Consider the following 13,029-nt stretch of genomic DNA (forward strand, 5'->3'; position numbering starts at 1 on the left):
CACAACTTATCCATTCACCCATTGATGGATATCTAGGTTGCTTCCATGTCCTGGCTATTGTAATTGGTGTTGCAATGAACATTGGGGTTTATGCGTCTTTATGAATTGTGGTTTTCTCATGGTATATGCCCAGTAGTGGGATTGATGGGTCTTGTCTGTCTGTGTTAGTCATTCAGTCGTGCTTGACTCTTGTGACCCCATGGACTATATAGCCTGCAAGTCTCCTCTGTCCCTGGAATTCTCCAAGGAAGAATACTGGAGTGGGTAGCCATTCCCTTCTTCAGGGGATCTTCCAGACCCAGGGATCAAACCTGGTTCTCCTGCCTTTCAGGAAGATTCTTTACCATCTGAGCCACCAGGGAAGCCCATTTTAAGGTCAATGATTAGCAAATTTATTTTATCTACTAGCTTTATCCCCTTTTATATAAGGTGACATATTAAAAGTGCCTGGGATTGGATGTGCACATTATTTTGAGGCCTGTATTCTGTCTTTTCCTGACATATATTATTTACTATCAAAAGCATTTATATAAAAGAATCAACCTGTGCAGTGGGTGAAACACTTTCTTTCAAGTTCAGTTCAGTCACTCAGTCGTGTCCGACTCCACGCCAGGCCTCCCTGTCCATCACCAACTCCTGGAGTTCACCTAGACTCACGTCCACCGAGTCAGTGATGCCATCCAGCCATCTCATCCTCTGTCGTCCCCTTCTCCTCCTGCCCCCAATCCCTCCCAGCATCAGAGTCTTTTCCAATGAGTCAACTCTTCTCATGAGGTGGCCAAAGTACTGGAGTTTCAGCTTTAGCATCATTCCTTCCAAAGAAATCCCACGGCTGATCTCCTTCAGAATGGACTGGTTGGATCTCCTTGCAGTCCAAGGTACTCTCAAGAGTCTTCTCCAACACCACAGTTCAAAAGCATCAATTCTTCAGCGCTCAGCCTTCTTCACAGTCCAACTCTCACATCCATACATGACCACAGGAAAGACCACAGCCTTGACTAGATGAACCTTTGTTGGCAAAGTAATGTCTCTGTTTTTGAATATGCTATCTAGGTTGGTCGTAACTTTCCTTCCAAGGAGTAAGGGTCTTTTAATTTCACGGCTGCAGTCACAATCTGGAGTGATTTTGGAGCCCAGAAAAATAAAGTCTGACACTGTTTCCACTGTTTCCCCATCTATTTCCCATGAAGTGATGGCACCAGATGCCATGATCTTCGTTTTCTGAATGTTGAGCTTTAAACCAACTTTTTCACTCTCCACTGTCACTTTCATCAAGAGGCTTTTGAGTTCCTCTTCACTTTCTGCCATAAGGGTGGTGTCATCTGCATAGCTGAGGTTATTGATATTTCTCCCGGCAAGCTTGATTCCAGCTTGTGTTTCCTCCAGTCCAGCGTTTCTCATGATGTACCCTGCATATAAGTTAAATAAGCAGGGTGACAATATATAGCCTTGACGTACTCCTTTTCCTATTTGGAACCAGTCTGTTGTTCCATGTCCAGTTCTAACTGTTGCTTCCTGACCTGCTTACAAATTTCTCAAGAGGCAGATCAGGTGGTCTGGTATTCCCATCTCTTTCAAAATTTTCCACAGTTTATTGTGATCCACACAGTCAAAGGCTTTGGCATAGTCAATAAAGCAGAAGTAGATATTTTTCTGGAACTCTCTTGCTTTTTCCATGATCCAGCGGATGTTGGCAATTTGATCTCTGGTTCCTCTGCCTTTTCTAAAACCAGCTTGAACATCAGGAAGTTCATGGTTCACATATTGCTGAAGCCTGGCTTGGAAAATTTGAGCATTACTTTACTAGCGTGTGAGATGAGTGCAATTGTGTGGTAGTTTGAGCATTCTTTGGCATTGCCTTTCTTTGGGATCAGAATGAAAACTGACCTTTTCCAGTCCTGTGGCCACTGCTGAATTTTCCAAATTTGCTGGCGTATTGAGTACAGCACTTTCACAGCATCATCTTTCAGGATTTGAAATAGCTCAACTGGAATTCCATCACCTCCACTAGCTTTGCTCATAGTGATGCTTTCTAAGGCCCACTTGACTTCACATTCCAGGATGTCTGGCTCTAGGTCAGTGATCACACCATCGTGATTATCTGGATCATGAAGATCTTTTTTGTACAGTTCTTCTGTGTATTCTTACCACCTCTTCTTAATATCTTCTGCTTTTGTTAGGTCCATACCATTTCTGTCCTTTATCGAGCCCATCTTTGCATGAAATGTTCCCTTGGTATCTCTAATTTTCTTGAAGAGATCTCTAGTCTTTCCCATTCTGTTGTTTGCCTTTATTTCTTTGCATTGATCGCTGAGGAAGGCTTTCTTATCTCTCCTTGCTATTCTTTGGGACTCTGCATTCAGATACTTATATCTTTCCTTTTCTCCTTTGCTTTTTGCTTCTCTTCTTTTCACAGCTATTTGTAAGGCCTCCCCAGACAGCCATTTTGCTTTTTTGCATTTCTTTTCCATGGGGATGGTCTTAATCCCTGTCTCCTGTACAATGTCACGAACCTCATTCCATAGTCCTTCAGGCACTCTATCTATCAGATCTAGGCCCTTAAATCTATTTCTCACTTCCACTGTATAATCAGAAGGGATTTGATTTAGGTCATACCTGAATGGTCTAGTGGTTTTCCCTAGTTTCTTCAATTTAAGTCTGAATTTGGCAATAAGGAGTTCATGATCTGAGCCACAGTCAGCTCCTGGTCTTTTTTTTGCTGACTGTATAGAGCTTCTCCATCTTTGGCTGCAAAGAATACAATCAATCTGATTTCGGTGTTGACCATCTGGTGATGTCCATGTATAGAGTCTTCTCTTGTGTTGTTGGAAGAGGGTGTTTGCTATGACCAGGGCATTTTCTTGGGAAAACTCTATTAGCCTTTGCCCTGCTTCATTCCGTATTCGAAGGCCAAATTTGCCTGTTACTCCAGGTGTTTCTTGACTTCCTACTTTTGCATTCCAGTCCCCTATAATGAAAAGGACATCTTTTTTGGGTGTTAGTTCTAAAAGGTCTTGTAGGTCTTCATAGAACCATTCAACTTCAGCTTCCTCAGTGTTAGTGGTTGGGGCATAGACTTGGATTACTGTGATATTGAATGGTTTGCCTTGGAAACGAACAGAGATCATTCTGTCTTTTTTGAGATTGCATCCAATTACTGCATTTCGGACTCTTTTGTTGACCATGATGGCTACTCCATTTCTTCTGAGGGATTCCTGCCAGCAGTAGTAGATATAATGGTCATATGAGTTAAATTCACCCATTCCAGTCCATTTTAGTTTGCTGATTCCCAGAATGTCGACATTCACTCTTGCCATCTCTTGTTTGACCACTTCAATTTGCCTTGATTCATGGACCTCACATTCCAGGTTTCTATGCAATATTGCTCTTTACAGCATCGGACCTTGCTTCTATCACTAGTCACATCCATAGCTGGGTATTCTTTTTGTTTTGGCTCCATCTCTTCATTCTTTCTGGAGTTATTTCTCCACTCATCTCCAGTAGCATATTGGGCAGCTACTGACCTGGGGAGTTTCTCTTTCAGTACCCTACCATTTTGCCTTTTCATACGTTCATGGGGTTCTCAAGGCAAAAATACTGAAGTGGTTTTTCCATTCCCTTCTCCAGTGGACCACATTCTGTCAGATCTCTCCACCATGACCCGCCCATCTTGGGTTGCCCCACGGGCATGGCTTAGTTTCATTGAGTTAGACAAGACTGTGGTCCTAGTGTGATTAGATTAACTAGTTTTCTGTGAGTTTGGTTTCAGTGTGTCTTCCCTCTGATGCCCTCTTGCAACACTTACCATCTTACTTGGGTTTTTCTTACCTTGTGCATGGGGTATCTCTTCACGGCTGCTCCAGCAAAGTGCAGCCGCTGCTCCTTACCTTGGACGAGGGGTATCTCCTCACCGCCACCCTTCCTGATCACCAACGTGGGATAGCTCCTCTAGGCCCTCCTGCGCCTGCGCAGCCACGGCTCCTTGTCCTGAAGGTCCCAGATGAGCCCCCAAGATGAAAGGTTGTTGTTGAATCACTCTTTCTGCCCCCTTCTGATACCTATGTCAGAAGCTTTCTCTATCTCCTTTATATTTTAATAAACTTTATTACAAAAAATCTCTGAGCGATCAAGCCTCATCTCTGGCCCCGGATTGAATTCTTCTCCTCCCAGGGCCAAGAATCCTGGTGTCTTCACGTGATTCAACAACAACCTTTCTTTCAAAATTGTATAAAAAAATTAGCTTTGTTACAGAACACATAAATATTCCTGTACCTGACTCTAACACAGGCCAAGAGCCTTGTTACTCAAAATATTACCCAGAGATTAGGACCTGCAATTTCACACTGCCATGATATTGTTAGAAATGCAGAGTCCCCAGGCCCACTGGACACCTGCTCAATGAGAATTTGCCCTGAATTACAGTTCCTGGTGACTTGTATGCACAGTGGCATTGGAGAAGTTCTGGTATAAATGGCTTTTCACATCTTCAGTGTTAACTTTGGGACAGGATACTTGTGTTCCCTGCTATCCTGTGTATTGTGGTGTTTTGCAGCATTTGACTTTTAATTGTCAAACAACCCCAGGAGCCAAATCATCTCTGATTGAGAACCACTAACCAAAGCCTGAGAACTGGAAGCATCCCGAAATAATTCCAATCAAGACTCCATCCCAAAATCAGTTTGCAATTTTCAGCAGAACATTAAATATATCCCAGACCCATTCCTGAAACGGAGGAGGGAGTTATAACAGCACTACTTCACAAAAGAGGCTTCTCTAAAAATTAACTTGCTATAATGTACTAGGGTAGGTTTCCTTGGCAGTGCAGATGGTAAAGAATCTGCCTGCAATGCAGGTGACACAGGTTTTATCCCTGGCTTGGGAAGATCTCCTAGAGGAGGAAATGACTAACCCACTCCAGTATTCTTGCCTGGTTAATCTCATGGACAGAGAAGACTCATGGGCTACAACCATGGGATTGTAGAGATGGACACAACTGAGTGACTAACACATACATACATACACTGTACTAAGGCAAATTATGGTACTTAAAAAAAAAATCTAACATGTATGAAACGAGTTGCCAGTCCAGGTTCGATGCACGATACTGGATGCTTGGGGCTGGTGCACTGGGACGACCCAGAGGGATGGAATGGGGAGGGAGGAGGGAGGAGGGTTCAGGATGGGGAACACATGTATACCTGTGGCGGATTCATTTTGATATTTGGCAAAACTAATACAATTATGTAAAGTTTAAAAATAAAATAAAATTAAAAAAAAATCTAAATATATCCCCAAACTTACATTTTATAATGAGAAGCAAAAGGACAGCTCTCAACTTTAGATATAAATATGAAATGCCTAATGATTTTAGCAAAAGTATCAGGAACTGGAAGAGTGCACTATCCAATATTTTACATTAAAGAAACAAAATTGTCCCTCATATAAAGATTGTGTGTGTGTTCCCAGTCGCTTAGTGAGTCTGACTCTTTGTGACCCCATGGACTATAGCCTACCAGGTTCCTCTGTCCATGGAATTTTTCAGGCAAGGATACTGGAGTGGTTGCCATTTCCTACTCCACTGAATCACCCCAACCCAGGGATCAAACCTGCCTCTCTTGTGTCTCCTGTGCTGGCAAGCAATTCTTTCACTACTGTGTCACCTGGTAAGCCTCCTTATAAAGAGGGGAATTACAATTTTGTATAGGTTTAACGGGGTATGTAGCCATCACAAGTCAATTATTTAATGAGTCAATGGACCTATTCAAGATAATTGCCTCAGTCTCATTGGAAAAAATTAAAATTAAGGGTTGAGTTAAGGTGTTGGCAGTTTAGACCTTTGGAAAGCAAGAGTTAATATAGAAGGATAATAATCATTGAATTCACCTGGCTTGTTAATGCTATCCTGGGTATAGAGAATCACCGGTGGGGGTGGGGGGGGGGAGAAAAATCCTTTCTGTCAAAGATTCTGTCCAGAATTCCCTGTGGGAATTCATGGTCATTACAACATTAGGGAAATAAACCTAATGAGCCATTGCCTTCAAATGAGCAAACAAACAGAGCTGTAAATATCTCCTCTGCTGCATCCTTGAGTTTGTATCACCTGGGCATAGATGAGACATGGTTGTTGCTTTTTGAGTCCAAAGTCCGACTAAGGGACCAGTGCTTGTCTCCTTCCTGCTGTCTTGTCTGGGGACAAAGCCTCAGTGTCCAACATCAACCATCCATAAAAGGATTTAGCCTGTCACAGGAAGACCTTCTTTTCAGAGTTCCCATACAGGAGAGTCCAAGAGCCCAAAGGACACTGCAGGTAAAGATTAGAGAGAAGGATATCCCAGATGTTTACCTGAGGTTGTTTGAGTACCAGCTCAGCCCAGCCCAGAGCCCAGAGCCCACTGTGGTCGGTTTGTTTGCTTAATTAAATATCAATGTATTAATATTGTTATGATATGAAAAGAAGAAGTGAATATTGAACTCAGAAAGGCAGTGTTCTGTGATGCCAACTAAATGACAGAAATCAGTTCAGTCACTCAGTTGTGTCTGACTCTTTACAACCCCACGGACTGCAGCACACCAGGCTTCTCTGTCTTTCAACAACTCCTGGAACTTACTCAAACTCATGTCCATCTATCTAGTCAGTGATGCCATTCAACCATCTTGTCCTCTGTCATCCCCTTCTCCTCCTGCCTTCAATCTTTCCCAGCATCAGGGACTTTTCCAGTGAGTCAGTTCTTCCCATCAGGTGGCCAAAGGATTGGAATTTCAGCTTCAGCATCGGTCCTTTTAATGAATATTTGGGACTGATTTCCTTTATGATTGACTGGTTTGATCCCTTTGCAGTCCAAGGGACTCTCAAGAGTCAGTGATAGGAATGGAAGCCCAATTAGAACAGGGATGAGAGGCATAAAATGCTTCCTGTAAAAGTAGAACATGTGTCGAAATATCTTATTAATTAAATGGAGTACAGAAATAGGGTATTAGCTGCAGAGGGGTATAACCTAAAGTGAAGATATTTTTAATCTTTATGATGGGTCTTATTTGATCATGTTTTAATATTAAGAGGAGAAAGATCCCCACCAAAGGAGGCTTGCAAATACACCTGTGAAACAATAGCACACATATTTCATAGTATCTGAGATAGCTATTTCACATATTCTTTGTGAAGAAAATGAAAAAAATTTAGGATGAGAAAACAGGAATCCTAATGATCTTACATTGCTATTATTTCATTTCCCAAGAGGCTGACTATGTATGTGGATATGTTAGCCATCAGCTTTCTCTCTCTCAAATGATCTATGTGAGTCCTTTCCTGCTTTATTAATTTGATTATTTTTAAAGTTGTAATAGTTATTTTTATTTTTTAAAATGTTAATTGGAGGTTAATTACTTTATAAATTGTAGTGATTTTTGCCATACATTGACATGAATCAGCCATAGGTGTATATGTGTTTCTTATTCTGAACCCCCATCCCACTCCCTCCCCATCCCATCCCTCAGGGTCATCCCAGTGCACCAGCCGTGAGCAACCTGTTTCATGCATCGAACCAGGACTGGCGATCTGTTTCACATATGATAATATACATGTTTCAATGCTATTCTCTCAAATCATCCCACCCTCGGCTTCTCCCACAGAGTCCAAAAGACTGTTCTATACATCTGTCTCTCTTTTGCTGTCTTGCATATAGGGTTATTGTTACCATCTTTCTAAATTCCATATATATGTATTAATATACTGCACTGGTGTTTTTGTTTCTGACTTACTTCACTCTGTATAATAGAACTGATTATTAGAACTGATTCAATGATCCACCTCATTAGAACTGATTCAAATGCATTCTTTTTAATGGCTGAGTAATATTCCATTGTGTATATGTACCACAGCTTTCTTATCCATTCGTCTGCTGATGGACATCTAGGTTGCTTCCATGACCTGGCTATTATAAACAGTGCTGCGATGAACATTGGGGTACATGTGTCTCTTTCCCTTCTGGTTTACTCAGTGTGTATGCCCAGCAGTGGGATTTCTGGGCCATATGGCAGTTCTATTTCCAGTTATTTAAGGAATCTCCACACTGTTCTCCATAGTGGCTGTACTAGTTTGCATTCCCACCAAGTATAAGAGGGTTCCCTTTTCTCCACACCCTCTCCAGCATTTATTGTTTGTAGACTTTTGGATAGCAGCCATTCTGACCGGCTTGAGATGGTACCTCATTGTGGTTTTGATTGCATTTCTCTGATAATGAGTGATGTTGAGCATCTTTTCATGTGTTTGTTACCATCTGTATGTCTTCTTTGGAGAAATGTCTGTTTAGTTCTTTGGCCCAGTTTTTGATTGAGTCTTTTATTTTTCTGGAATTGAGCTGCAGGAGTTGCTTGTATATGTTTGAGATTAATTCTTTGCCAGTTGCTTCATTTACTATTATTTTCTCCTGTTCTGAAGGCTATCTTTTCATTTTGCTTAAGTTTCCTTCATTGTGCAGAAGCTTTTAATTTTAATTAGGTCCCATTTGTTTAATTTTTTTTAACTTTACAATATTTTATTGGTTTTGCCATACATTGACATGAACATAGTATATTTCTCCATCTATTAGTGTCCTCTCTGATTTCTTTCATCAGTGTTTTATAGTTTTCTATATATAGGTCTTTAGTTTCTTTAGGTAGATATATTCCTAAGTGTTTTATTCTTTTCATTGCATGGTGAATGGAATTGTTTCCTTAATTTCTCTATTTTCTCATTATTAGTGTATAGGAATGCAAGGGATTTCTGTGTGTTGATTTTATATCCTGAAACTTTACTATATTCATGATTAGCTCTAGTAATTTTCTGGTGGAGTCTTTAGGGTTTTTTATGTAGAAGATCATGTCATCTGCAAACAGTCAGAGTTTTACTTCTTCTTTTCCAATTTGGATTCCTTTTATTTCTTTTTCTGCTCTGATTGCTGTGGCCTAAACTTCCAAAACTATGTTGAATAGTAATGGTGAGAGTGAGCACCCATGTCTTGTTCCTGACTTTAGGGGAAATGCTTTCAATTTTTCACCATTGAGGATAATGTTTGCTGTGGATTTGTCATATATAGCTTTTATTATATTGAGGTATGTTCCTTCTATTCCTGCTTTCTGTAGGGTTTTTATCATAAATGGATGTTGAATTTTATTAAAGGCTTTCTCTGCATCTATTGTGATAATCATATGGTTTTTATTTTTCAATTTGTTAATGTGGTGTATTACATTGATTGGTTTGCAGATATTGAAGAATCCTTGCATCCCTGGGATAAAGCCCACTTGGTCATGGTGTATGATCTTTTTAATGTGTTGTTGGATTCTGATTGCTAGAATTTTGTTAAGGATTTTTGCATCTATGTTCATCAGTGATATTGGCCTGTAGTTTTCTTTTTTTGTGGCATCTTTGTCAGGTTTTGGTATTGGGGTGATGGTGGCCTCATAGAATGAGTTTGGAAGTTTACCTTCCTCTGCAATTTTCTGGAAGAGTTTGAGTAGAATAGGTGTTAGCTCTTCTCTAAATTTTTGGTAGAATTCAGCTGTGAAGCCGTCTGGACCTGGGCTTTTATTTGCTGGAAGATTTCTGAAAACAGTTTCAATTTCTGTGCTTGTGATGGGTCTGTTAAGATTTTCTATTTCTTCCTGGTTCAGTTTTGGAAAGTTCTACTTTTCTAAGAATTTGTCCATTTCTTCCACGTTGTCCATTTTATTGCCATATAATTGCTGATAGTAGTCTCTTATGAGCCTTTGTGTGTTGTCTGTTGTGATCTCTCCATTTTCATTTCTAATTTTATTGATTAGATTTTTCTCCCTTTGTTTCTTGATGAGTCTGGCTAATGGTTTGTCAATTTTATTTATCCTTTTAAAGAACCAGCTTTTGGCTTTGTTGATTTTTGCTATGGTCTCCTTTGTTTCTTTTGCATTTATTTCTGCCCTAATTTTAAAGATTTCTTTCCTTCTACTAACCCTGGGGTTCCTCATTTCTTCCTTTTCTAGTTGCTTTAGGTGTAGAGTTAGGTTATTTATTTGACATTTTTCTTGTTTCTTGAGGTGTGCCTGTATTGCTAGGAACTTTCCCCTTAGCACTGCTTTTACAGTGTCCCATGGTTTTGAGTTGTTGTGTTTTCATTTTCATTCATTTCTATGCATATTTTGATTTCTTTTTTGATTTCTTCTGTGATTTGTTGGTTATTCAGCAGTGTGTTGTTCAGCCTCCATATGTTGGAATTTTTAATATTTTTTCTCCTGTAATTGAGATGTAATCTTACTATATTATGGTCAGAAAAGATGCTTGGAATGATTTCAATTTTTTTGTATTTACCAAGGCTAGATTTATGGCCCAGAATGTGATCTATCCCAGAGAAAGTTCCATGTGTGCTTGAGAAAAAGGTGAAATTCATTGTTTTGGGGTGAAATGTCCTATAATATCAATTAGGTCTAACTGGTCTATTGTATCTTTTAAAGTTTGTGTTTCCTTGTTAATATTCTGTTTAGTTGATCTATCCATAGGTGTGAGTGGGGTATTAAAGTCTCCGACTATTAATGTGTTATTGTTAACTTCCCCTTTCATACTTGTTAGCATTTGTCTTACATATTGCGGTGCTCCTATGTTGGGTGCATATATATTTATAATTGTTATATCTTCTTCTTGGATTGATCCTTTGATCATTATGTAGTGACCTTCTTTGTCTCTTTTTACAGCCTTTGTTTTAAAGTCTATTTTATCTGATATGAATATCGCTACTTCTGCTTTCTTTTGATCTCTATTTGAATGGAATATCTTTTTCCAGCCCTTCACTTTCAGTCTGTATGTGTCCCCTGTTTTGAGGTGGGTCTCTTGTAGACAATATATATAGGGGTCTTGTTTTTGTATCCATTCAGCCAGTCTTTGTCTTTTGGTTGGGGCATTCAACCCATTTACATTTAAGGTAATTATTGATAAATATGACCCCGTTGCCATTTACTTTATTGTTTTGGGTTCGAATTTATACACCGTTTTTGTGTCTCCTGTCTAGAGAATATCCTTTAGCATTTGTTGGAGAGCTGGTTTGGTAATGCTGAATTCTCTCAGCTTTTGCTTGTCTGTAAAGCTTTTGATTTATCCTTCATATTTGAATGAGATCCTGGCTGGGTACAGTAATCTGGGCTGTAGGTTATTTTCTTTCATCACTTTAAGTATGTCTTGCCATTCCCTCCTGGCCTGAAGAGTTTCTATTGAAAGATCAGCTGTTATCCTTATGGGAATCCCCTTGTGTGTTATTTGTTGTTTTTCCCTTGCTGCTTTTAATATTTGTTCTTTGTGTTTGATCTTTGTTAATTTGATTAATATGTGTCTTGGGGTGTTTTGCCTTGGGTTTACCCTGTTTGGGACTCTCTGGGTTTTTTGGGCTTGGGTGGTTATTTCCTTCCCCGTTTTAGGGAATTTTTCAACTATTATCTCCTCAAGTATTTTCTCATGGTCTTTCTTTTTGTGTTGTTCTTCTGGGATCCCTGTGATTCGAATGTTGTAGCGTTTAATATTGTCCTGGAGGTCTCTGAGATTGTCCTCATTTCTTTTAATTCGTTTTTATTTTTTCCTCTCTGATTCATTTATTTCTACCATTCTATCTTCTATTTCACTAATCCTATCTTCTGCCTCCGTTAGTCTACTATTTGTTGCCTCCAGAGTGTTTTTGATCTCATTTATTGCATTATTCATTATATAGTGACTCTTTTTTATTTCTTCTAGGTCCTTATTAAACCTTTCTTGCATCTTCTCAATCCTTGTCTCCAGGCTATTTATCTCTGATTCCATTTTGATTTCAAGATTTTGGATCATTTTTACCATCATTATTCGGAATTCTTTATCAGGTAGATTCCCTATCTCTTCCTCTTTTGTTTGGTTTGGTGGGCATTTATCCTGATCCTTTACTTGCTGGCTATTCCTCTGTCTCTTCATCTTGTTTATATTGCTGAGTTTGGGGTGGCCTTTCTGTATTCTGGCAGTTTGTGGAGTTCTCTTTATTATGAAGTTTCCTCACTGTGGGTGGATTGTATGGATAGTTTGTCAAGGTTTCTTGGTTAGGGAAGCTTGTGTCGGTGTTCTGGTGGGTGGAGCTGTATTTCTTTTCTCTGGAGTGCAATGAAGTATCTAGTAATGAGTTATGAGATGTCAATGGATTTGGGGTAACTTTGGGCAGCCTGATATTGAAGTTCAGGGCTGTGTTCCTTTGTTGCTGGAGAATTTGCATGGTATGTGTTACTCTGGAACTTGTTGGCCCTTGGGTGGTGCTTGGTTTCAGTGTAGGTATGGAGGCGTTTGATGAGCTCCTATCGCTTAATGTTCCCTGGAGTCAGGTGTTCTATGATGTTCTCAGGATTTGGACTTAAGCCTCCTGCTTCTGGTTTTCAGTCTTATTTTTACAGTAGTCTCAAGACTTCGCCTTCTATACAGCACCGTTGATAAACCATCTAGGTTAAAGATGAAAAGTTTCTCCACAGTGAGGGACACCCAGAGAGGTTCACAGAGTTACATGGAGAAGAGAAGAGAAGAGGGAGGAGGGAGTTAGAGGTGACCTGAATGAGATGAGGTGGAATCAAAAGAGGAGAGTGCAAACTAGCCAGTAATCACTTCCTTATGTGAGCTCCACAGTCTGGACTGCTCAGAGATGTTCATGGAGTTATACAGAGAAGAGAAGAGGGAGGAAGGAGACAGAGGTGGCCAGGAGGATAAAAGCAGAGAATGAAAAGGAGAGAGACAGATCCAGCCAGTAATCAGTTTCCTAAGTGTCCTCCACCGTCTGGAATACACAAAGATTCAGAGAGTTGGGTAGAGAAGAGAAGGGGGAGGGAGGAGACAGAGGCGACCTAGTGGAGAGAAAGGAGAGTCCAAAGGATGAGATAGCAGTCAAGCCAGTAATCTCGCTCCCAAGTAAAAATAGGTACTGAAGATTGGGTTCTTAAAGGTACAAAATTGATAACAAATACCAAAAAGCAAAGATTAAAATTCTAGAGTAGAGGTTAGATTTTCAAAAATACAATATTAAAGAAAAG

The sequence above is a fragment of the Bubalus kerabau genome, chromosome 1 (assembly GCF_029407905.1).
Source record: "Bubalus kerabau isolate K-KA32 ecotype Philippines breed swamp buffalo chromosome 1, PCC_UOA_SB_1v2, whole genome shotgun sequence".
Lineage (NCBI taxonomy): Eukaryota > Metazoa > Chordata > Mammalia > Artiodactyla > Bovidae > Bubalus > Bubalus kerabau.